The sequence below is a fragment of the Diabrotica virgifera genome, chromosome 1 (assembly GCF_917563875.1).
Source record: "Diabrotica virgifera virgifera chromosome 1, PGI_DIABVI_V3a".
Lineage (NCBI taxonomy): Eukaryota > Metazoa > Arthropoda > Insecta > Coleoptera > Chrysomelidae > Diabrotica > Diabrotica virgifera.
In genome coordinates, this window is record NC_065443.1 from 58,669,345 (window position 1) to 58,696,370 (window position 27,026).

Below are 27,026 nucleotides of genomic sequence, written 5' to 3' on the forward strand. Positions count from 1 at the left end.
TTTGACATTTTGATTATTTAAACAATGTTCCGGACATTTTTGAGAGGGAGGATAACTCAAATATTATTATTTGATTCATTTTCAAGCAATTTCTGCAAAAAAATTTGAGTCACCTCTCAACGTCCAAATGTACTAATATTTTTACAGATGCGCCCTGGTCTATTTAGGAAATTTGCGTTAATTTCTTGAAAAAGTGGACATGACACTTCCGGTTACTTTTGCGTGCCAGTGTATTATATGACGAGCATTTAATGATAACACTGGTCAGCATGAATTTTGAGTCTGAATTCTGTACCTCTGATTTTGATTACTTAGGCCTAACTAAAGAAAGAAAAAATATTTTTATCTAATAAAGTTCGCTTTTGTACTTACCAGAACGAAATTTCAAATTTTATGAAAAAGCTCTAATTAAAAGCTCCTTTTTAATTTAAATAATTTTTTTTATTTAGCCTAAATATTTAGCCTTCATTTTATTTTTCACAAAATAGCTTGAATAAACGCTCACATTTGGCATTAGATTTAGATTTAATAGCAATAACACACTTTATTACGGAGTGTACTAAGCTATGAATAACACAATTGACAAGAATCATTCTTGGTTAGCATATTTCATCAATTTTAAGCAGGAATTTTTTTACCCATTATATTAGGAGCACCATCAGCAGCACAAGATGTAAGTTATCAATACTGCCTCACTATCTCTCAAAGTTAATCCATCCATTTGCACTGAGAAATTTCTTGTTTCCAGCTTTTTAACAAGTTGTTTTTCAATATCTTCACTCATTTCGTCTATTCTTCTGCTAACAGTATTGTTACCGAGCGGCATAGCTTTTACATCTTGGTCATCTTTTTCAAGAACCGTTTTAAGAAATGCTGATATTGACGATTTTATTAAATTATCCTATTGATTTTTTACCGTTTTAGCGATGAATAAAGAAATTTGATAACTAGCCTTAAGCACACAATTATTAGTTGAAGTATGAGCAGTAAACAGAGACTTTACTGTTCCCCACCGAAATCTAGCATTATTATTTAAATGGCCCGAGCGAAAGGGTTAAACTCGTGTCGAGTCCCTATTCTAGTAGCCCCCTTAACAATCTAATTTCTCCCCTGTGGGGCGTGGGCCCCACGTTGGAAAACACTGAGTTAGGTGGTACCAAAACTAATAAAAAGTATTTTGTGGTACATGACTCAAAAAGATTGAGAACTACTGATCTAAAACAATAATTATTATCATGTATGGTTACTGGTTACAAACCGGCGCGCGGCGGATTAATTACCTAGACCTAGTTGAACAAGTTTCCGTGGTGTAGTGGTTATCACATCCGCCTAACACGCGGAAGGTCCCCGGTTCGATCCCGGGCGGAAACACACTTTTTTATTTTTTTTTCCGTAAATTCTCTAGATATTTTAAAATATTTCTCCAGTGAAAAAAAAAACATTGCTCCTACAGGACTAAGGTAGCGTGGCCGAGCGGTCTAAGGCGCTGGTTTAAGGCACCAGTCTCTTCGGAGGCGTGGGTTCGAATCCCACCGCTGCCAACTGTTTTGATCTTAATTTATACAGTAAAAGGAAATACTAAACTAAATACTACAATCACAATAAATACGCACTAGAAAGAAACAAACAAAAGCACGTTGAATGTTACAAGGAGCACTCGCACATCATGTAAATCCTTCAATCACATACAATGGATGCATTCAGCAGACTCAATCGCTGATTAATCGCTTAAGACAGTTTTACATTATGCTATTTTCATGCTAGGCAAGAGCCATACAAGACAGATCATGCAACTGCGCATTCCCGTAGACCAAAAATTAAAATATGTTCTATTTTTCATGCTATTTTGATGCAAATTCTCAAATTTCATGTTGCCAATATAACAAAATTTACAGTTTAGAATAAAATTTAACCTTATTGTGTAAAGGGTACCCCCCGTTAAGATAGGCAAAATGCCCTCACTCTCAGAATTCAATCTTTTTACGTTCTGTGCAATTAAAAAATGAGATAACGCGGATTTTTGCTCGCCACCCCCTTACCCCTCCCCCCACAGCCAAAAACGTAGATTTTTAGATTTAATTTTTTTTTAGTTGGGTTGCAATTGATTTAAAAATTTCAAAAAATTCACATGTGTAGCTGAGGCTTTTACAAAACATGTCCATTTTTTATGGACCCTTAGATCGAGTGTACATAACCTCATTTTTTTTTAACTTTTTTAAAACCTATAACTTTTTTTGGAGGGGGCTGCAGGTCCAATTTTTTTTGCATTTTGTGTATTTTATCAAAAGCTACCTCTCCGATTTTTTCAGATTTTTCCGTCAGGTGCGCCATCTTGAAAAATTCGGAAAACTGTTTTTTAGGGGGGTTTTGGGTATTTTCTCCATTTTATAGACTGCAACATAGATCAACCCAAGGTTTTGTTAATAGATTATGTATAATTTGAAATAACTGAGTATATTAGGATATTAAAAAATTGGGCGAAAGACTTTTAAACCCCCCAAAAACCACGTTTGTTTAGCCCGACCGCACATCAAAGAAACATGAAACGTAAATTACGTTTCATGGAAATAAACCACTGCTAAACAAATATACGTCCGGCCATTTATGAAACTCTCCGAAAATAAAAATGTGTCATGAGCATGAATCACACTCGTTTCATTGGTAGGCGGACTTTGAGATTTGTTTAGCAGTGTTTTAGTTTCATGAAACATGTTTTTCGTTTCATGTTTCATGTTTTTCGTTTCATGTTTCTTTGGTGGGCTTGGCTTAAAGTTTTGTAAGGATTTTTGCGGGTCTAATTATATTTTTTGAGGTCGATACAGCCTGAATATATTTTTTTATTTTTTTACGTTCTATATGATTTTAAAAAATTAGGACTAACAGCAATTTTAGCCCACTTCCCCTATTCCCCCTCCCCCACAGCCAAAAATGACAATTTCTCGATTTTATTTTTTAAGTTGGTTTGCAATTAGATTATAAATGTTGTTCTGAAGCTATTTCTTTGTGGAATTTTTGTAATTAACTATTCTAAATGGGAAAAAAGCCACAATTTAACTAAAAAATGATTTTATTTTCCATCTGTAATGCGAGAGAGAGAATTCAATAATCTGTGACGCACTGAAAAAATGGTTTGGGGCGATCTATATAAATAAGTCAGTTAATAAAATCATTTTTTAGTTAAATTGTGGCTTATGTCGCATTTAGAATAGTTAGTACCTAATTATTAAATTATAAATTACAAAAAATTCACACGCAGAGCTGAGGCTTTTACAGAACGTCTATTTTTATGGACCCGAAGGTCGAGTGTACATATTATAACCTCATTTTTTTTGTTTTTTAATAGGTACGTATAACTTTTTTTGGCGATGGCTGCTAATTTTTTTTGTCTTTTGTGTATTTTACAAACCATATAGTCCACGTTGTATGCTTGGCCCGATAGGTAAATTATTCCGATTAATTTTTTTGCACAAACTTACTCAAAAACAGGTCCTTATAACAAATCCACAAGGTGCCAGGCAGTACCGCGGTCGGAAAATTGTTTAAACATTTTTTTAAACGAATTCAAAAAATCAATTTTTTCACTTCGGATAAATTTGTTTTAGATTGTTTGGATTAAGCCGAGCAAAAAAGGTATCTTGTGATTTTTCTATAAAATTGACTGTTGTCGAGTTACATGCAATTTCAAATTTGAAAAACGCGAAAATGGCCATTTTCAAGGCTTAATAACTCGATTAAAAATTATTATTATGAAAGTCATAAAGTGACCAACTCAAAGTTTAAAGCCCCCCTGCAATAGCATAAAGAAATTTTTGTCATTATTTTATTACTAACTATTATTTTTAATAATTAAATATGAGCGCTAAGCATGTATTGAAGCGGCCGTCCGCGAGAGAGAGATGTACAATATTCATTGGACGTTTTAAAAAAATAAGGATTGGAAGTCAAAAATACGTTTTAAAAAAATAAAAAAGGAAATTTGAGGTTATATGTATTGTACACTTGACCTACACGGGTCTATAAAAATAGATATGTTTTGTAGACGCCTCATAAAATTTTTAAATTAATTGCAACTTTAAACAAAAAAATAGAAAAATTGACGTTTTTGTGGGGGCAGGGGGGGGGGTGGTGTGCTAAAAATGCGACTAGTCTTATTTTTTATTCACATATAACGTAAAAAAATGAAAATAAAAATATTCAGGCTGCATCGATCTCAAAAAATAATATCATTAAGCCCGCAAAAACCCTTACTGGTTTAAAGGTATTTTGCCCAATTTTTGATAATCCTAAAATACTCATTTATTTCAAATTATACATAATCTATTAACAAAACCTTGAGTTGATCTATGTTGCAGTCTATAAAATGGAGAAAATCCCTAAAAACCCCCTAAAAAACAGTTTTCCGGATTTTTCAAGATGGCGCACCTGACGGAAAAATCTGAAAAAAATCAGAGAGATAGCTTTTGATAAAATACACAAAATCCAAAAAAAATTGGACCTGCAGCCCCCTCCAAAAAAAGTTATAGGTTTTAAAAAAGTTAAAAAAAAATTTGAGGTTATGTACACTCGACCTAAGGGTCCATAAAAAATGGACATGTTTTGTAAAAGCCACAGCTACACGTGTGATTTTTTTGAAATTTTTATATCAATTGCAACCCAACTAAAAAAAAATTAAATCTAAAAATCTACGTTTTAGGCTGTGGGGGAGGGGTAAGGGGGTGGCGAGCTAAAAATCCGCTCTCATTTTTTAATTGCACAGAACGTAAAAAAATTAAAAAAATTGAATTCTGAGAGTGAGGGCATTTTGCCTATCTTAACGGGGGTACCCTTTAAATGTTAATTATCGGAAATAATAATAATTTGTATTTATACTTGAATATAATTTTTAATGTTGGACTGAAATTTCCAAGTGAAATATTTAAAGGCAATGTTTTGGTATATTTCTTTTGTTGGCAACAATGAAAGTGGTATCAAAAATTGCACAGAAATAGCTCTGTTGTAAAAAGGTCAGGCTAGGCAAGAGATATGCCATGCAAGACGGACTTGCATGGCATGAGACTTGCATAGCCTTGATGTAAAGCTGCTTTTAGTGATTTCCTGCTGAATGCCACATAAATTGTCGATTAGTTATTATTCGATGACATCAGTCGCCATTTTAAACAACGGTTTTGAAATATGATTACTCAGCAAATCGAAATAAGATTGACGTATGACGTGTGTCTAACACGTATATTTTAAGTTACTTGTATCTTAAAAAAAACATGAATTGAAGGCAAGGAAGGCTGGAAGGCATATAAATCACGCTGATAAATATCTGAACTGATATCACCTAACAGCATAGTGAAATTTTCAAGCTATTAGGGCACACCAAATCACAGCTCTTAGGCTACGGCTCCACGGGCTGGAAATTGACGCTAGCAGTAGCCGCAAAACGAACTTAAGGTTCCGCAGAACGGAATAGGAATAGCCGAACTGTACCGACTACAGGACTTGTGCGTAGTCGGTACAGTTCGGCTATTCCTATTCCGTTCTGCGGAACCTTAAGTTCGTTTTGCGGCTACTGCTAGCGTTAATTTCCAGCCCGTGGAGCCGTAGCCTTACGAAGCTGATCAACAACATATTTATATGAGACTGACCACTTACCAGAAAAGGGGCTACTATTTAGTTTTCAAGTTTTAATACAGAGAGCAAGGGCTGTCAACGGCAATGTGAATGTATGTTTTATTGATTTTAAGAAGGCATTTGACAACGTATGACATGGGAAACTAATCCTAAATACATTCAGAACTCGACGGTAAGGATATAGACTAATCTCAAACTTATATCTCCAACAAAAAGCTTCTTCTTCTTTTTGTGTAGACATGGCTCTGTCTGTTTTTCAACGTTCCTTCAATAAGTTGTCATTCCGTCGTTTTCGTGGTCTTCTCACTGATCGCGTTCCTATTGGCGAACCGTCTCTCGCCGTCCTTACTACTCTATTTGTGGTCACTATTGTGGTCATTTGGCTTATGTGGTTGTTCCATTCTCCTCTTCTGTTTTTACCCAGTTATTAATGTTGTCCACCTTGCATCTCCGTCGTATATCTGCACTTCTAGTTCTATCCCATAGTGTCTTACCATCGATTTTTCGAAGGGTTTTCATTTCTGCTCTTTCTAGCATTACAAAAAGCAATAGTGCAATTCAAAAATAAAGTGTCCGAGATCTTCGCAGTCGGAAAACGAGCTCAACAGAGTTGCATAATGGCATCAGCATTATTTGACATACCTATAGTCTGAAAATATCTTTAGAGAAAGAAGCATTGGACGAATCAGAAGATGTATTAGGTGCTAGGTATTGCAGTAAATGGCCAAATTATGTGGACGATAGCCTATAGCCTCTGCTTATTAGCTATGCACTCGATAACCTATTACTGGCAGATAGTGTTCAAGGACTCCAAAGAATGGTGGATAATGTAGAAACATGTTCCAAATACGGCCTAAAACTAAATTGTAAAGCAAAAATAAAGATCATTAAGTAAGAACACCAACTAAACGCCCAAATTACAATAAACGCCACAACGTTAGAAAGAATGGAGAAAATATGCTATCTGGGCTGGCACATTAAGGATACCTTTTTTTTATCCAGGGGACATCCCTGCCAGGTCACCTACCAACTAAAACCACCCCCTATTCGACCCGAGGTATCCCTGGACGAGTTCATTAGCGAACGAAACATGGGGATACCCCGCGCAGACCGGATTAAAGGTGCCGTTAGAGCTATTTATTATATCTACAGCACTCACCTAATAGCGGTGAGCGTGTAGGGAAAAGATCTAGTTCCCAAGTTGAGGAACTTGGGAACATTGAGATAAAAAAAGAGAAGGTAACTTGATACATTTTTATACAATAAAGAAGAAAGAAAGAAATAAGAATTTTTTTTTATTTTTTATTTTTTTTTTACAGTTGACCGCTATGAAGGAGGTAGACTCCCTCACCCAGCTTGCTCTACTCTTTCCATTATAGACTTTCTTTTCATGATGCTTGTTATATGGTCGATTATACACTCGAAATTCTCTTTGCTGGTCATTGCAATCTGCATGATGTTGTTGGGCGAGATAGCGCCAAACCTATTCTGCAGCCTTTAAGGATACCTGGAATCATAGCTGCGAAATAAAAACTTATATTTTATACCAGAAAAACCAGAAACATTTTTAACGGTCTTAGAACGATGATCTGCAACTTATCGTTCTCTTCTCTTCTTAAAGTGCCTATCCCTTCCGGATGTTGGCGATCATCATGGCTATCTTGACTTTGTTTACCGCAGCGCGGAACAGTTCAGTGGTAGTGTTGTTATACCACTTTCGTAAATTTTGAAGCCAGGAAATGCGTCTTCTTCCCGGTCCTCTTTTACCATTTACCTTCCCTTGGAGAATCAGTTGGAGAAGGCCGTAACGTTCTTGATTTCTCATTACATGTCGTAGATATTCTAATTTTTTTTTATGGTTATGAGAATTTCACACTCTTTCCCCATTCTACGCAGGACTTCCACATTAGTAATTTGGTCAACCCAGGATATACGTAAGATGCGCCTATAACACCACATTTCGAAAGCTTGGAGCCGATTCATAGATGCAACAGTTAGTGTCCACGCTTCCATTCCGTAGAGCAGAACTGTGAATATGTAGCTTTTCAACAGACGGTATTTTGTTTTTAATGATATGTCTCGACTGTTGAAAATGCGTCTCATTCTAACGTATGCTGCTTTCGCTTTTATTATTCGCTGTTTAATTTCTATCGAGTGGTCCCATTGGCTATTTAAATTCGTACCCAGATATGTATATTGCTCAACTCTTTCGATATTCTGTTGGTTGACTGTAAGTTGAGCGTTTAATATTGGTTTTTTACTAATTGTCATAAATTTGGTCTTCTTTATGTTAAGAGCTAGTCCATATCTGTTGCTGACTTGTGTTATACGATTTGTTAACATCTTTAAATCATTCAGATTATCGGCAAAAGCTATGGTGTCATCTGCATATCTAATATTATTCAACCATTCACCATTTATTAATACTCCCTTCGCACAACTGTCTAAAGCTTCCTTAAATATCCATTCAGAGTAAATATTGAATAGTAGTGGAGATAAAATACAGCCCTGTCGTACTCCTCGTTCTATTGCAATTTTATCAGTTAACTGGTCTTCTATTTTGATTTTTGCCGTTTGATTGTAATAAATATTTCTGATAATTCTTAGATCTTTGTTGTCAATTCCAATTTCTTGCATTAGAGTTAACAATTTGTCATGTTTTACTCTGTCAAATGCTTTCTGGTAATCTATAAAGCATACGTATATATCACAATTTACATCCCTGCATTTCTGAAATAGCACTTGCACAGCAAAAAGGGCCTCCCGTGTCCCCAGAGCATCACGAAATCCGAATTGTGTTCTTGTTAGTTGTTCCTCGCACTTTGTATATATTCGTTTCTGAATGACCTTTAGAAATGTTTTAAGTAAATGGCTCATAAGGCTTATAATTCTATAGTCTTCGCACTTTCTTATCGTTAAGTATCAATATATGCACGTATGTATAAAGATTCTCAGATGTTACGTGTTTAATGTCCTCTTATACATAGTGGAAAGCTGAAGTCTTACAGAAGATGCCATAAAATGATTAGAGGCATTTGATATGAGATGTATGTCGAGGGTCTAACAAGGGTACACCTAGTTGTGTGGTGTATTGTACACAGCTATTCTCAAGAGGCTAAGAAAAGGGAGCGTTCAAGTATTACGTAACGCAGTTTGGGGGGAGGGGGGTTTTGTAAAACGTTACAGCGCGTTACATGGGGGGGAGGGGGGTTCGAACAGCGCGTTACGTAACATTATTTTTTAACTTAAATAAAAAAAACTACATAATTTCTTTTATGTTTTACATAGAACCCTGAATTGTATTATGATTTGTCTACTGATTTTTCAGTAGACCTACTGATTTGAACTCCGATCTACTGAAAACTGTATACAACCTACTGATTTGAACTCCAATCTACTTATCTACTGAAAACTGTATAAAATCAACCGAAAACTCTAAAAAAAATCATTGCTCAAATGTAAACCATTTCTCATTTATATTATACAACCCAAAGCCCAACATCCAACAGCGCATAATCTTCTTTGGTTTCACTTCACCTAAATTATATTTGATGGTAAAATTAGCGACAAAGGATTTTCAGGGTAAAAAAATGATGTCAAGTGCCTAAGTTAACAAGAGATTCTTTCGTTGAGAATTGTTTTGTTTTCAAAAGACCATGTGTCATATTATGTTTCCAATATCCGGAACTGTTCCCTCGGAATTATTTATGGGTTTATCTGATGAATAGATAGGTAGGTACTTTATATTTTGGTAAAAATGAAATGGGTAATTTAAGTCCATAACATGCAGTATCGTTTTCAGCAGTAGGTAGGTATTCATTAATGTTTTAAATATGTACGCAAATTTTCAAATTATTTAAAAATGTCTTTAATTAAATAAAAAGCATTAAATACAAAACCCACTATATTGATACTTAGTTTAGAAAAGTGATAGATATTTTAAAAAATAATACCCTTATTTAAAGTGTGATTCCTGAATTATTAATTTCAAAGTTTTATGTGATTAACATCTTGACAAAAATTATACATAATTTCAAAATTTCACCTTGCATTATTCATAATAGACCCTACATAATCCACATTTTTGAGATGAGGTTGTTAAGCAGCTTCTAAAAACAAAAATATACAGGGTGTTTAATTAAAGTTAAAGATAATGGACTACGCTAGGCTTGCATGAATCTCCCTGTACCTACATTTAAATTTATGTTTAAAAAGCACACATTTTTATATATGAAAATCTACGGGTCCCAGCGTTTTTTAAAATTATTTAAAACAAGGACAGAAATAATTTTATTCCATAAGTGCCTTCTTATATATATATATATATATATATATATATATATATATATATATATATATATATATATATATATATATATATATATATATATACAAGGTGTTTCAGAAAAAGGTAACATGATCTCTAGGATAGGTGAAAAATTAAAAAATAATTGGGGTTTGCTTACTAAATAATTTTGGTAACGGCATGCGTTTTCACGATACAGGGCGTTGAAGAACAAAAAGTTTTACACATTTTTTTCACTATTTTTCCGAAACTACTGGTAACATCGTATATTATTCGTTATACAAAAATTTTTACTAAGCAAAATAAAATGTTGAAATTATAAATATGTTATTTTATTTTAAGCTTTTATTAAAAAAGATAAAATAGAAGAATGCATGAGAATAACAATAAAGAATGAAACCAAAAATATATGTAAGGATGGGGCCAAGTAGGGAAAATGTAAATGTAAATGTAAAATTAATAATAAAAGATTATTATTGTAACTTTTGAACATATTTCATGTCATGGGACATGAAATTACGAGTGGCAGGGATAACCAGACACATGAACTGAATAGAAGGATCGTTCTTGGGCGGGCAGCATTTGGAAAACTGAGAGAAACTTTTAAAAGTGAGTTGCCCACATGCCTAAAGAGAAAGGTATTTGATCAGTGCGTCCTCCCAGTCTTGACGTACGGATCAGAAACACTTACCTTAACTAAAGCCTCGGCTACCAAACTAAGAGTAACGCAGAGAAGAATGGAGCGCTCAATGTTAGGAATAACTCTGCAAGACAAAATCAAAAACGAAGAAATCAGGAGAAGAACAAAGGTGACTGACGTCATCGAAAGGCTAGCCAGGTTGAAGTGGAGATGGGCAGGACACATTGCCAGAATGGCAGATGGGAGATGGACAAAAAGGTTATTGGAATGGAGGTCAAGCGAAGACAAGAGAAACGTCGGTCGACCGCCTACAAGATGGACTGACGACTTAAGAAAGCTAAATAAAAACTGGATGAGAGCGGCGCAGGATAGACGTGGTTGGAAACGAGGGGAGGAGGCCTATGTTCAGCAGTGGACATTTAAGGCTGAATGATGATTCTAAGTTTTTATTATTACCTCAAATGCCATTAAAATAATAACAAAGTTCTTTTACCGAGTTTCCGGTACTTTTCGCAACCTCGTTTTCCATTTAGGTTAAAATCGCCACTTGGGTGTTACATAACGTTTAGGTAGGGGGAAGGGGGTACAGAAAAACGTTACGGTGCGTTACATGGGGGGGAGGGGGGTCAAAAATCCTCAAAAATTGCGTTACGTAATACTTGAACGCTCCCAAAGACGAAGAAATTATTAATATCGTACAGAACAGAAAAATGGCATACTTCGGCGTATTATTATGCGTAATAATAAATATCTACTTCTACAGTTGATTTTCCAAAGCAAGAAATAGTGTTTAGAGGATTGTTCGGCGAATGTGTCCAAAATAATTTGTTCAACAAGTTTCCGTGGTGTAGTGGTTATCACATCCGCCTAACACGCGGAAGGTCCCCGGTTCGATCCCGGGCGGAAACACTTTTTTATATATATTATATTCCAAAAATAAGGTAATAAGCCGCCCAAGGCACTGGCTTAAGGCGCCACTCTCTTCACCATCTCACCAAAACTGTTTTACTGAAGTTACTAAAATCTGAAACATAAAATTTGTTGTTACCTTACAGTGTTTACTAGTATTACGGCACTTACCATTACCACCCTGATATGTAACATTTTTTTCTATAAATTTCAGTGGACTAAAAATGTGAGCTATACAATTCAAAGATTAATAATCAAAAATAATTTGAAAATTACAAAAAGGACATAGAAGTTGATTGTAAATAAACGATGTGTTTTGGGGAAGACAGATTGAAGAAGGTCTGTAGGACGGCCTAGACAACGATAGAAAGATGGAGTCAGAGAGGATCTGGAGAAAGAAGGTGTGAGACAACATGAAATAGTGGCACATGATCGACAAACATGAAAGTCAACAGTAAATGCGACAAAGACACACTAATAGTTGTAACGCCATGATGATAATGAAATAAGAAGTTGGCTCTAGTGTGACCTGTAATGGCTTACCGATAATGTTCCTCCTACTGCATATTATATTAAGTTGTTTATTCAAAACAGTTGGCAGCGGTGGGATTCGAACTCACGCCTCCGAAGAGACTGGTGCCTTAAACCAGCGCCTTAGACCGCTCGGCCACGCTACCTTATTCCTACAGGTACATCGGTTTTTTGACTGGAGCAATATTTAAAAATATGTAGAGAATTTACGAAAAAAAAAATAAAAAAAGTGTGTTTCCGCCCGGGATCGAACCGGGGACCTTCCGCGTGTTAGGCGGATGTGATAACCACTACACCACGGAAACTTGTTCAACTAGGTCTAGGTAATTAATCCGTCGTCGGTTTGTAACCATATTATGATAATTGTTGGACGATCATTTTAGCAAATTTTACTATCTTTAAAATATTGAGTGTCCAACGATACACTATAAATCACTCCAATTATCTTCATACGGATTCTTCGGGGATTCTTCTACGGGATCTTCAATGCGGATTAACTCTAGAACTTGTTGTACAAGTTTCCGTGGTGTAGTGGTTATCACATCCGCCTAACACGCGGAAGGTCCCCGGTTCGATCCCGGGCGGAAACACACTTTTTTGTTTTTTATATAAATTTTCTGGTTATTGTTGAATGTTGTTCCAATGTGTAAAAAAACAATTGCACCTGTAGGAGCAAGGTAGCGTGGCCGAGCGGTCTAAGGCGCTGGTTTAAGGCACCAGTCTCCTCGGAGGCGTGGGTTCGAATCCCACCGCTGCCAACTGTTTTACTGGAATTACTAAATTTAGTAAAAAAAAGTAAAAGAATAAACCATAAGTAAAAGATTAAATAACAGATTAAATGTTTGACGAAGAATGACATTTTATAACAGAAAGAGAAAACAGAGCATAGGGACATTCAACAGGGACACAGAATTCGGTAAGCTGTGGGGGACTATAAAAAACTACATAGATATGAAAACAAAATTCACCAAAAAAAAAAAGAAAGAAAATATGAATAAAGAACTTACAGTGGGTGATCATATTATTAGAGCCACCTAGTAAAATTCAATGTTTTAGAGGAAGGGTATATAATTGAACTGTATCATATATTAAGGGATTTGTTTCCATTTGGCTGTCTTGTTACACTTTATGAAAGTGCAGTAAATGTCTGACAATAGTGGCAACACGCATGTGTGGCAATGCGTGACTCAGATGCCCTTGTTTGTCAGTGCTGCCCAGCCTAGCTTGCAACTCGTGTGCCTATTATTTTGTATTCTTGGTGTTTAGAGTTATAATAAACTTTGCGAGTTTCCATCTAGTGATATTCTGACAGGCCTATACTATTTTTTGTGAATTTGGTAAAAATTGCGCGTTCGTTATACTATTTTGGTACCAGAACATCATGGGAAATCCAAAGACATCTCACCAAGGAAAATAGCAGAAATAAAAACTTTAATATTCACTACTAATTACTCCAACAGAAACATAATATCCATTTCTAAAGTTTCAAAGGTAACGTGGACCGTATAAAGAAAAAACTTACATACCATTATTAAACAAAAGTAAAATTTTCTGAGGTGGCTCTAATAATATGATCACCCACTGTATTTTACCAGAACTTAAACAAAACCAGAACAGAATTCGAACCAAATTTCAATTTCCTGGTATATCTTTGATTTTTACTACGAGGGTTTAAAAATTTGAATATTCCCTTTTGGATTTGGACGTCTGCTTGTTACCTTTGCTTTTGTTTTACTGGTGTTGATTTTAATACCAAAGGACTCGCCTTGTTCTGCTACTAGGTACGTCTAGTTGAAAAGAAGAGTTGAAAACAACTTGGCACAAGGGAAACGTCTGAACAACTCTAAGAAATAGTATAAGGAATGAGGATACATTAGGAGAAACGACTCCAGGATATATGATTAGATGGACACGAGCTTGACGCTATAGATATATTGGCAAAACATTATTTTTACGTATATGTGCATAGAATCTATCCAGATTTTATTTAGGATCAATTACAAAAATCAAAAAGTGTGTTTCCGCCCGGGATCGAACCGGGGACCTTCCGCGTGTTAGGCGGATGTGATAACCACTACACCACGGAAACTTGTTTAACAAGTTCTTTTGGACAAATCCGCCGTCGTCTGCACTAATAGTTACCTATTCCATAACAAATAAACAGAATAAAGTGTTGTGTAATTAAGAATTAAGTTTTTTATGTTTATTTGTGTTAGTCTGTATGCAGCTTAAGACCATGAGCTTTAGTGTGTAGATGGCTTAAGCTGACAGACAGACAATGATGGCCGCTTGTAGAGCCTGTAAAATGTTATGTAGATCTTACAAAATAGAATAAAGTTATTAAAAGCTACTTATTTGTCTAATATCCACCATCAATAAAGTAAAATATGGTATCAGGTGTGGCCGTATATAAATACCTAATACGTAATAAACCTACTTGTAAGTGGCGATTCGTAGCAAAAAGTGTGTAAATACGAGAAATACCAAGGGGCGCTCATCCACTCTAGTTTTTGGAAAAGCTCGAGGAAATTTGATAAAATGGAGTGCAGGGCACCAGAAGCATTTGATGTAAGCGATCCAAGCAAATTATCTTAAGAGGAAACAGTAGCGATCAACAGGTAGCGAAAACGCGTTCCAAGATTGCGGCTGTAATTTTGAATATTTTTTCGAGATATTTGGCACAAGTATTCGTAATATAATAAAGAATGGCGGTCCAGAGCCCAATTTGAAAAATATATTAATATGTGGAAATTACTCTGTAATTAAATACAATATTAAAAAAACGAGCCTGTACCGCTATTAAGAAGAACAAAAAATACACTTTCTTCAAATAAACTTTTTTATTCGATGCCTAGATTTTGTGTCATGTTGGAACTACTAAAATTTTTTATTTCATTCATCATCATCATAGTCATTAACATCTTAGTAGATGTGTTGTGGTTCATAATTATGCTTCAGCAGCTCGGACAGTTTGATTGATAATATTTCTCCACTGGTCGCGGTCATCAGTTACATGTATTGCCTCAGTATACTGTTTGTTGAGAAGCTTTTTAGTAATGTCCGCCCATCGCTGTGGAGATCTTCCGCGTTGGCGTTGAATCTGAGGCCTTCCTTGGACCACCAACCGCTCCATTTTGTGATCACTTCGATGGATATGACCAAAGAACTTTAAAATTCTAGAGTAAACGGTACTGGAGAGACGCTGATCCGGTTTAATTTCATCCAGAACCGAGATATTTGTACGGCGAGCCGTCCATGGAATTCGAAGCAGGCGTCTCCATGTCCACATTTCAAAGGCGTCTATACGTCGTCTATCTGATTCTTTGACTGTCCATGTCTCGCATGCATAGTAAAATATGGAAAAGACCAGAGTTGAAACGAGTCTCTTTTTGTTTGTCATAGTAATGTGACGATCACGCCAGACCCCGTTTAGTTCACTTATTGCTGCTCTTACTAGTTGAATGCGTCTTCTAATTTCGGGTTCACAACTGCCTGTGTTGTTAACTAGAGCTCCAAGATATATCATAGATGAGACTACCTCGCATCCCGCAATATTTTGGGTTTCAGGAAACTGTTGTTGGCGATCAATAACCATGATTTTGGTTTTGTTGTAGTTAACCATGAGTCCAAATTTAGCACTTTCTACCTCGAGTTTTTTTAATAATTCAGTAATTTCTTCTGGAGTAGATGCTAGAAGTGTAGTGTCGTCTGCGAAACGCAAGTTAGATATCTTAACACCACCTAGGTTTACTCCTCCCTCCCAACCATCCAAGACTCTGCGCATTATGAACTCCGAATAGATGTTAATAAATAATAAGTGAGATAAAACGCATCCTTGCGCATTAGTAGTTCCAAAATGACACAAAATCTAGGCATCGGATAAAAAAGTTTATTTGAAGAAAGTGTATTTTTTTGTTCTTCTTAATGGCGGTACAGGCTCGTTTTTTTAATATTGTATTTAATTACAGAGTAATTTCCACATATTAATATATTTTTCAAATTGGGCTCTCTACCGCCTTTCTTTATTATATTACAAATAAGTGTGCCAAATATCTCGAAAAAATATTCAAAATTACAGCCGCAATCTTGGAACGCGTTTTTGCTACCTGTTGATCGCTACTGTTTCCTCTTAAGGACATTTTCTTATATTAATGTTTTTGTTAAAAAAAAAGAAAGAAAAAGAAAAAGCGTGTTGTGTAATTAAGAATTAAGTTTTATGTTTATTTGTGTCAGTCTGTATGCAGCTTAAGACCATGAGCTTTAGTGTGTAGCTGGCTGACAGCCGACAGACAGACAATGATCGCCGCTTGTAGAGCCTGTAAAATGTTATTTAGATCTTACAAAATAGAATAAAGTTATTACAAGCTACTTATTTGTATAATATCCACCATCACCATCAATAAAGTAAAACATAAAGTCTATTTTTTTAATAGATATAATTTTTTTCGTGAATGAAGGAAAACTGTACAAATGTTGTTAAATTTGCTGTTACACATTTTTAGATCTATAGAGCCACAGAAAAAGCATGTAATTGCGGTTGGTTTTGAAAACATTAATTTATAATTGTCAGAAGGAGCTGCACAAAATAGGACCGAACGGAGTAATCAGCTTTCGAAGATAGAGACTTAAGGCGCGTTTACATGTATCCAGTAACTGGCGCCAGTCGCACTGGAACGACAGTGCTGGCATCATGTAAACGCTTTTTTGTTCCAGTCCAGCGCTGTCTGCCAGCGCTGTCTCGAATAGAAGGCTGGTCTATTTTTCGTGCCAGTGGCACTCGTCCGCGTCCCCTCTAACCCCGTGCCAGTGGTTGTAGACACGTGTAAACACAGCGTTCCAGTCGCTGGCGCTGTCGTACCTGTGGTTTCAGTGGCCGTATTAGGATTTTTAATAAGAGTGCCAGTGAGATTGGCGCCAGTTACTGGATATGTGTAAACGAAACTATCCAGCGCTGTCTTAGTCCAGCACTCGCATTCCAGTGAGACTGGCGCCAGTTACTGGATACGTGTAAACGTTACTTTACCTAAGCCATAGCACCAATAATGATGATAATGTTTTTCACTAAACGACGTTTTATTTGTCTTTTGTTTTTGAGAAAGTAAAATAAAAATGGTGTTCAACTCAACAAAAGCTGAAAAGATTCGAATATTATTATACACAGCGTTAATTCTATTGATCTAGATAGATCTAAAAATAAATACCGAAGTGTCAGATTCTGACAAATGAACAAATTCTGTACAGTTTTTCAGAGAAACTGGCATATGCTTTTTCTCATAAGCATTTTTCAGTGCGTCACAGTTTTTCGATTTCTTCCTAACGCATTAAATTGTATATGACAGAAAAAAAGGCACGTCGGTGATTACTTTGGTAATTATTCTAGTTCGGTGATTATTCTAGTTGTCGATAGATGGAGCTATAATAGAAAATATTATTTACTAAGTATATAATATATCTAGGAATATAATCTGTATAATTTATAAGACTATACAAATCAAAGAAAATACCATTTTATAAATGCAATAAAGACAATTGATTTGTTTTTATGCCCAATTGCAAATAAAATTTGACAACTGTCAGATTTAACTAAAATGTCATGTTAGAATAAATGTTATAAACGTATATTATCACGGACTTACCTTTTTTCTATCATTTGTGACGCACTGAAAAATCCTCATGAAAAGAACCATATAGACAAATTCAGTACAGAAATTAGACGGCACTGACTTTTATCGAAATAGTCCATATCAGAGAGACTGGTAAAGTATCATTTTGAGTATCATTTTTTTGAACGTGCAACTTACTGTTGCACGTTATCAAAATGTTCATTACACTACAGTTAAGTAAATCACTTATAGTCCAGGGTAAGAAGGTTTTTTCCATGACACTTGAACAGCCAGGGTACTGAAGCGTTTTTTCGACAGGTAATACCTATAAGAGCAAATTGTAAGTATTTCTTGCGTAGGATCTGGCGGCCATTTTTATTTATAAACAATTAAGTGTCAAAAAATGACATTTTTCACTTTTTTTTCAAATCAATGGAAAGCAGGGAAACTTATGGGTTTTTTAGTACAAATATCTTCGAGATTATGCAAAAAGCTTTAAAATGACGTATTACAAAGTTTGATATACTCATTTATTGTTAATATAATTGCGAAAAAAGGTCGGAATTGCAAAAAAAAATTATTTTCGCAATAACTGTTGTAAAAATTAGTGTACAGCTCTGAAATTTTTGTCAAATAAGGGTTTTTTGGTGCTTAATATGTGATAAAAATTTCAAAGCGATTCATTCAATTGTTTAAATTTTATTCAAATTGTTTATCCTAGAGACCATTTTTTTGCAATAACATAAGTCAGAAAAAACTGACGTTATAACCATTCCACAGGTGTCAAATGAAATAACATGAGCTATGTTTTCGACTTGGTTTAAAAAAAGTGAATAAAAAATGCATTTATTAGTAATAAATAATTATGCAAAAGTAACGTAAACCTTTCCTTATAAACTTTTTATTTTGTTATATAACAAATTATATATATTTATTACAATTTTTTATCACTTATGATATAAATAACATTACTCGGTAGTTGTACACTTAAAACAGGGTAAAAAAGTTAATTTTTTTGGAAAAAGCTATTTAAAAAGTTTATAAAGAAAAATTGATGAAACTTTTGCATAATTATTTATTACTAATAAATGCATTTTTTATTCACTTTTTTAAACCATGTTGAAAATGTAGCTCATGCTCTTTCATTTGACACCTGTGGAATGGTCCTAACGTCATTTTTTTCTGACTTATGTTATTGCAAAAAAAATGTTCTCTGGGATAAACAATTTGAATAAAATTTGTTTGAATTCAAATGAGAAAATGTGTTTTTTTGTCATTTTTCGGATTTTAAATCGCTTATAACTTTAAAACTATTAACTTTTGAGAAAAATGTCAAGAAACTTATTTTATTTAGAATGTCCCAAAGAATCTAAAAATATTTTTCGGAGGAAAATAGGAGATTTTTGAAAATAGTGCTCGCCGCACCGTCAAAATAACCGGATGGACACTCATAATAAACAATTAAAAAACTACGGTCTAAATTGAAGTTAGACCCGATCACTCTTCGAAACCTTGAAAAGGAATGTTTGAACTTTAATCCAAGTTATTGGCACCTTTAAAAATACTAATTTAAATATGAGTTTTTAAGCCTCGAAAATGCGCATTTTCGCATTTTTTAGATTTTAAATCGCCTATAACTCGAAAAATGTCAATTTTTGAAAAAAATTAAAAGATACCTTTCTTGTTTAGAATGACCCAAAAACCTAAAAATATATTTTTTGGGGCAATAAAAGGTGATCTTATGTATTTGTTTAAAAAAATTGTTTAAACAATTTCTGCCCAAAAATTCCGTCCGGCACCCTTCAGATTTGTTTAAAGGGGACATTTTTGAATATGAATCCGCAAGAGAAACCGAATTAGAAATGTTTTTCAGACGGGAGCGGTCTCACCACATTGACTAATAGGTAATTACAAAATCCATATTACTAATGATAGACAATAGCACACAACCATAAAAACGAGTCCATATCTTTCTAGCTGAAGAGTTTTTGGTGACAAAATAATAAATATTAACTTAAGATGGAAGATGTAGAGTAGTCATGTAGTAAAGTCATCAGGAAGATGGCAAGTAGTCACGAACAACGGCTTCATAGTCATGTAAATAACCATCGAGGCCATCCAGCTTCTCGATAATACTGGGTTAGAAAGAAGAATCAAACGAAGAAAACCATTTGAGTTAGTGTAAAGTGCTCTCTTCTTTTTCTTAAGGGCCGAGACAGCTTGTCGATCGTTGGCTCTCATGTTTCCCAGTCTTATTTACAGCCGCAGGAAATAGTTCAGTGCTAGTTTTCCCAAACCATTGGCGTAGGTTTTTAAGCCAAGAAGTTGTACGGCGGCCCACACTTCTTTTTCCCATTATTTTACCTTGCATGACAAGGTGAAGTATGTCATATTTTTCTGGGTGACGCATTATATGACCAAAGTATTCCAATTTACGCCTTTTAACCGTGTTCACTACTTCACAACTTTGATTCAAACGTTGCAAAACCCTTTCGTTTGTGACTCTTTCTACAATAACTGATCTTCAGAATACGGCGCTAGAACCACATCTCAAAGGCTTTTATATTTATTAAAAGCGATTCTCTCAGGGTCCATGCTTCAACCCCGTAAAGTAGTACTGGGAATATATAACATCGAACCATTCTTATGTGAAGTTCCAAATTGCGATCATGATTGCACACAATTTTCTTAAATTTCAAATAAAACTTGTTCTTGCTTGGGCAATTCTACTTTTTATTTCTATACTAGGGTTCCAGCTTTCATTAATATGAGTACCCAGATATGCAAGATAACTTATGCGTTCAATAGAGTCATTACCAATTGTTCCGTTATAGTTAATATTATTTACGGCTGCCTGTTTACTAATAATAGTCCATGTGGTGAGACCGCTCCCGTCTGAAAAAATTTCTGATTCGGTTTCTTTGTGGATTCCTATTCAAAAATGTCCCCTTTAAACAAATCTGAAGGGTGCCGGGCGGAATTTTTGGGCAGAAATTGTTTAAACAATTTAAACAAATTTTAGACAAATACAAAAGGTCACGTTTTTTTGCTCTTAAATATATATTTTCAGGTTTTTTGTGTCATTCTAAACAAGAAAGGTATCTTGTAATTTTTCTCAAAAATTGATAGTTTTCGAGTTATAAGCGATTTAAAATCTGAAAAATGCGAAAATACGCATTTTCGAGGATTAAAAACTCATATTTAAATTAGTATTTTTGAAGTTGCCGCATACTTAGTTTGAAGGTTAAACATTCAGCTTCAAGATTCTGAAGAGTGATCGCGTCTAACTTTAATTTATACAGCTATTTTTAATTGTTAAATATGCATGTTTATCCGATTTTTTTGTCGGTGCGGTGCGCTCTATTTCAAAAATCTCCTATTTTCCTCCGAAAAATATTTTTCCACCTACCTCTACCGAAAATATACTTTTCCGCACCTGATTGTAGGGAGCAAAGTTGTACTTTTCCTCCCTAGGGAGGAAAATATTTTTCCTCCCTAGGGAGGAAAAGTAAAAGTGACGTCATGGTATTTCATTCATGAAATATAACTTATTGACGCCCTGTATAATATCTATTTTCTATTACGTAAGTATCTATATATTTTAACGTTTATTTATAAAACACCCTGTATTTTGCAGAATGGTAAAAAACAGAAAATTGTTATTTTGATTTAACAATGTTTACATTAATAATTTGACTTAAATTTGACAGTTGACAGTTATATTGTACCTACTTGTTAGTTTTATTAGTTTTAATAAATTTTGTTTGTTAGTTACATAAATAAATTAAGTAAAAATGAAAATATGACTTGTTATTTGAGGAAGGTGGAAAAACCATATGTATAACATGGGAGTAAAGTGCCTTTTCCTCCCTTGAATGATTACTGCCCTCCGCTACGCGTCGGGCAGTAAACTTCATTCTCGGGAGGAAAAGTAGCACTTTCCTCCCTTGTTATACAAATAGCTATTTTCTAGATTCTTTGGGATATTCTAAATAAAATAAGTTCCTTTACATTTTTCTCAAAAGTTAACAATTTTAAAGTTATAAGCGATTTAAAATCAGAAAAATGACAAATAAACGTATTTTCGGTTTTTAAATCGCTTATAACTTTAAAACTATTAACTTAGTCAAAATGTCAAGAAATTTTTTTATTTAGAATGTCCCAAAGAATCTACAAAAAATATTTTTCGGGGGAAAATAGGAGATTTTTGGAATGAGTGCGCCGCACCGGCAAAAAAATCGGATGGACATGTATATTTAACAATTAAAAAACAACGATTTAAATTAAGGTTAGACGCAATCACTCTTCCGAATCTTGAAGCTGAATGTTTAAACTTCAATTTAAGTATATGGTAACCTTAAAAAGACTAATTTATTTAAATATGAGTTTTTAAACCTCGAAAACTCGAAACTATCAATTTTTGAGAAAATTTACAAGATACCTTTCTTGTTTAGAATGACACACGAAACTTAAAAATATATGGTATTGAGCAAAAAAACGTGATCTTTTGTATTTGTTTAAAAAAATTGTTTAAACAATTTCTGCCCAAAAATTCCGCCCGGCACCCTTCATATTTGTTTAAAGGGGACATTTTTGAATAGGACGGGAGTAGTCTCACCACATGGACTATAACCATAAACTTTGTTTTTCTTGCGTTGAGTTTGAGTCCATATATCGCGCAGAACACCACCATTCGGTTCAATAACGCTTGAAGATGTTCAATTGATCCTGTCACTAACAAGGTGTCATCTGCGTATCTGATATTGTTCATAAGCACGCCGTTAATGAGTATGCCTTCCTTCCAACACTTCATTTAAGATTGTTTCAGCGTAAAGATGAAACAATAACTGTAAAGTGCTAACTAGTGTAAAAGCAGAGTATACTCGTATAGACCAGGCTAATAAGCTAGAAATAGACCATGTTCGGGACACTCAAAGATCCAGGTAGCTGACTACTTTTTTAGTTATTGTATACCTATAGGATGAAAACCTACCCCTTTCCTGCCTAGAGTTCGCGTCCGTTTTTTAATTATTAACAATTTAGTGCAAAAATCGCGATTTTTTCGATTTTTTGCACCCCATTCAAAAGCTAAATAGTTGACATAAAATTACAAAATTAAATTTTTTATAACATTAAAATACCTTCAAAATGCCGATTTTTGAAAGTTAAAAAGTTAATTTGTTGCTACGCAAACTGTAAAATAAGTGAAAATCGTTATTTATTAATAATTTTTACAAACACTACCTTAGAACTTTAGTGTTTCACCCAAAGTTGGGTATTGGGGTACTTAACAAACCCTCAAAATTTGAGACCGATCCATTAATTAGTTTAAGAGTTATTCTAATTGTTTATCCCAGAGACCTTTACTTTGCAATAACATAAGACAGAAAATAATAAAGATCGGGCAATTCTGAGTATGCCAAATGAAAGTAGAAAACTGATACTATCAAAATGTACTAAAAAACGATAAAAAGATTATCTAATGTAGTCAAAAATCCTAATGCCAAATTTGAGAAATTTTGTAGTTTAAAAACATTTAGAATAACTTATCATTTTATATATCTCGGGATCTACTGAATATATTTTGATCGTTCTTTTTTTAATTTGTATGTATTTTTTCTGTACATTACAAATATGCAATTTGTCTAGAAATTTATTAATTAATAAACAGTCAAATTTGTTTAAATAATTTTTGAAAAAATAATTTTTTCCCAAAAATCCATGATTTTAATCATACTATCCCTATTAATCATAGAAAAAGTTAAGGTATACTTCAATAAATAAATTATCTTCAATAAATAATTATCTAATAAAAATCGTTTATTTATTAAAGTGTACTTTTTCTGTGATCATTAATGATACTATGATTAAAAAAATAGATTTTTGTAAAAAAATATTTTTTCAAGAATTGTTTAAACAAATTAGACTGTTTATTAATTAATAAATTTATAAACAAATTGCATATTTGTAATGTACGTAAAAATTACATACCAATTAAAAAAATAATGATAAAATCCATTGAGTTGATCCGGAGATACAGAAAATTATATTCGTTTGAAATTGCTTTTTCGGTATTTTAACTCTCTGGATTTGTAGATTCCCCCTAGTAATCGTTTGCACTACATTTTTGAAAAATCGTAGAGGGTGCTTGAAGGTATACTGTTTATGCAATTTTTTTAAGAAAAAATACAAACCCCATTCTTTAAAATGGCATTAATGAGATTCCTTAATTATTATAAACAAATTAGCTGTGAATTAAAAAAAACATATGGCTAACTTTGTCCCAAATGAGCCAAGGCTAAATTTTTTTATTTGAAAATTCGTGTTAAAATACTATCTTTTCAAATACAGTAGAACCCCGCAAATCCGAACTAATTGGGGGGACAGCCTGTTCGGATTCCGAAAAGTTCGGATTATCCGAAAGTTAGCCTTAACTAGTACTTCAAAACTTTCATTGTGATTTTGAGTAGCCAAACGTTCTCGCAAGAGTGTAGACAATATTTTTGGACTCAAGTTGACTACGAGAGAACCAAAGTAAGTTTGTGTTTAACCTTTATAAACATTTTATAAACCTATTTATTAAAGTATAATATTTATTTTTAAAAAATTTTAAATGTCAAAGTCCTAGTAATCCTACATTGTCCAATTTTCTGGCTTTACTATGTATAATAAACATGTTTTTAAGTTTTTGTCTTGAATTTTTAAATTTTTTTCACTTTCCGTTGGTTCGGATTTGCCGAAAGTTCGGATTCGCGGGGTTCGGATTTACGGGGTTCTACTGTATATAAAAAGATTGTTTTTACGGACAACATTTTTAAAGTTATTCTAAATGTTTATAAACTACAAAATTTTAAAAATTTGGCATTAGGATTTTTGACTATGTTAATTATTTTTTATCTTTTTTTAATACATTTTGATACTATCACTCTTCTACTTTCATTTTGCATACTCAGAATTCCACTACAGTAGAACGTCGATAATCCGGACGTCAAAAATCCGGATCGTCAATAATCCGGATTTGTATCTAGCAAAAATATCTGATTCTTTTAAAATAAATTAAGAACTTCGCTGCGAAAAACGAACCTCTACCGCAGTTCAAAAATATTTTTTAAACGCCCAAATAGTCTCTGATGTTTTTACTGTACACATGGTGCTATTATAAATTAATTACAATACAGTGTTTAAACATAAAAAAATGTTTTGATTAATTTCACCTCTAGACACTTTACTGTACAAGAGAAAACATAAAATTTTAAAACGTTTGTTGTACTTTAATGTGTATACTGGCCTTTTTTTGAGGTAATTTCGATAATCCGGATAATTTGATAATCCGGATGGCGTCCGGTCCCAATTAATCCGGATTATTGACGTTCTACTGTATCTTCATTATTTTCTGTCTTATCTTATTGCAAAATAAAGGTCTCTGGGATAAAAAAATAGAATAACTCTTAAACTAATCAATGGATCGGTCTCAAATTTTGAGGGTTTGTTAAGTACCCCAATGTCCAACTTTGGGTGAAACACTAAAGTTCTAAGGTTGTTTTAGTAAAAGTTATTAACAAATAACGATTTTCACTTATTTTGCGGTTTGCGTAGCAACAAATTAACTTTCGAACTGTCAAAAATCGGCATTTTGAAGGTTTTTCAATGTTTAAAAAACTGAATTTTGTAATTTTATGTCAACTATTTAGTTTTTGAATGGAGTGCAATAAATCGAAAAAATCGCGATTTTTGCACTAAATTGTTAATAATTAAAAAACGGACGCGAACTCTAGGCAGGAAATAGGTAGGTTTTCTTCCTATAGGTCTACAATAACTAAAAAAGTAATCAGCTACCTGGATCTTTGAGTGTCCCGACAAAATCCTTATTAGCCTGGACTAGTAGTGTTGTGTTGTGCATTAGATGTAATGCATACTTGTATAAAATAAGAGGACACCATAGGGTTAAGCTCTTAGAATTTATATAAATATGATTTAGAAATTTAAGGCAAAGAAGAATTGATAACTGTTCAACTGTGACCAGATTTCAGTGGTATAAACACAGCTTAGGTGTTTAATAAAAAAAGGTATTTTATTTTTAACCCATGATTGTACAATAAACCCATGAAAGATCCTCAATATTAAAAAATAATGTGTGTGTACTTTGTACGCACGTAAGAAGTTATACTTCTATTATTATGATTTCAACGAAATTAATATACTTAACAGGTTATTTGTATTTTATTTAAATATTAAACTAACTTTCTTTACCTACCACTTTTAAAATTTTTTTATTAAAACGATACCACAAATATAAAAAAAAGAATATGAATCGTCCGGGATTTGAACCCGGGGCTTCTTGATCTCCGGTCATACGCTCTACCACTGAGCTATATCCCTTTTGCTTAGACAGGTTACAAGATTTCTCATACATACTGACAAATTTAATAGACCAAGTGGTATACAAAAAGACTTTAAATATACTTACTATTATTATAAAATATCTTATTCCCTAGGAAGACAAATTCAGACACAAAAATTATAATAAATAATACATTTACTAAGAACACTAATATATCCCTTTATATGATATAATATGACTTATTTGCGCTGACAGCGCTGAGACATACATATCTTGAAAGATTAGCAACGAAATACATACTGTCTGTGTGCGCATGCGCCCGGCATTATAACATTTCACTCTCGATCGTAAAGAAGTATAACTTCAAAAACAATTTATGTAACGATTATGAAACGAATCATAATAATATTGAGAGAAATCCTAACATTAGGTCCGGATAGTAACAAGACTCTTTTCTGGTTTTCTGTTGTCTTCTGCCTATACAGTGCTAGTCAAAAGTCCGTACCCCCCTCGTATCTTTTGAACGGTTATACCTATAATAGTGAGATTTGGAGGGAGGAAATAAACGGACGTAAGTTTCTTAAGTAGTCATGACAGGTGACGTAATAGTGACAGATGACTTTACAGCACCACTGTGACAGATAATTAAATGGGACCTTATGGCAAGTGATACCTCGTTTGAAAGGTATTGAAAATACCTATTCAGTCACACTAATTTTGTTTGAGTTTAAGCTAATTTTGATGAATAAATGAAATAAATATAAAATTGTAGTTTCGCATTTAATTAATAAAAATTCAAAATTCCGCCTATCATTACTTGTCCAAAAGGTTGACGTTGACGTAAAAACTACTAGAGAATTGAAAAACTTTTTTGACAAAAAAACCATAGGCGGACATTTGAATTTTATTAATTAAATGCGAAATTACAATATTATATTTATTTAATTTATTCACCAAAATCAAAATCAACTTAAACCCAAAAAAAATAGCATGACTGAATAGGTATTTTGAATACTTTTCAAACGAGCTATCAATTACCATAAGGTCCCATTTAAAATTATCGGTCACAGTGGCTCT

At 33.7% G+C, this 27,026-nt stretch overlaps 1 protein-coding gene and 8 non-coding genes across 10 annotated transcripts in view; 5 read left to right on the forward strand and 4 right to left on the reverse strand.

Moving 5' to 3' along the window:
* Positions 1-27,026, reverse strand: part of LOC114328744 (tyrosine-protein phosphatase non-receptor type 13-like) — a 1,179,517-nt gene that overhangs the window by 587,811 nt on the left and 564,680 nt on the right. The window lies entirely within an intron of this gene.
* On the forward strand, positions 1,299-1,371 carry Trnav-aac (transfer RNA valine (anticodon AAC)). Its single transcript has one exon. It is a non-coding gene; the product is annotated as a tRNA-Val (tRNA).
* Positions 1,460-1,541, forward strand: Trnal-aag (transfer RNA leucine (anticodon AAG)). The gene has a single exon. It is a non-coding gene; the product is annotated as a tRNA-Leu (tRNA).
* Positions 11,402-11,474, forward strand: Trnav-aac (transfer RNA valine (anticodon AAC)). The gene has a single exon. It is a non-coding gene; the product is annotated as a tRNA-Val (tRNA).
* On the reverse strand, positions 12,070-12,151 carry Trnal-aag (transfer RNA leucine (anticodon AAG)). The gene has a single exon. It is a non-coding gene; the product is annotated as a tRNA-Leu (tRNA).
* Trnav-aac (transfer RNA valine (anticodon AAC)) lies at positions 12,238-12,310 on the reverse strand. The gene has a single exon. It is a non-coding gene; the product is annotated as a tRNA-Val (tRNA).
* Trnav-aac (transfer RNA valine (anticodon AAC)) lies at positions 12,523-12,595 on the forward strand. Its single transcript has one exon. It is a non-coding gene; the product is annotated as a tRNA-Val (tRNA).
* Trnal-aag (transfer RNA leucine (anticodon AAG)) lies at positions 12,682-12,763 on the forward strand. Its single transcript has one exon. It is a non-coding gene; the product is annotated as a tRNA-Leu (tRNA).
* Positions 14,022-14,094, reverse strand: Trnav-aac (transfer RNA valine (anticodon AAC)). Its single transcript has one exon. It is a non-coding gene; the product is annotated as a tRNA-Val (tRNA).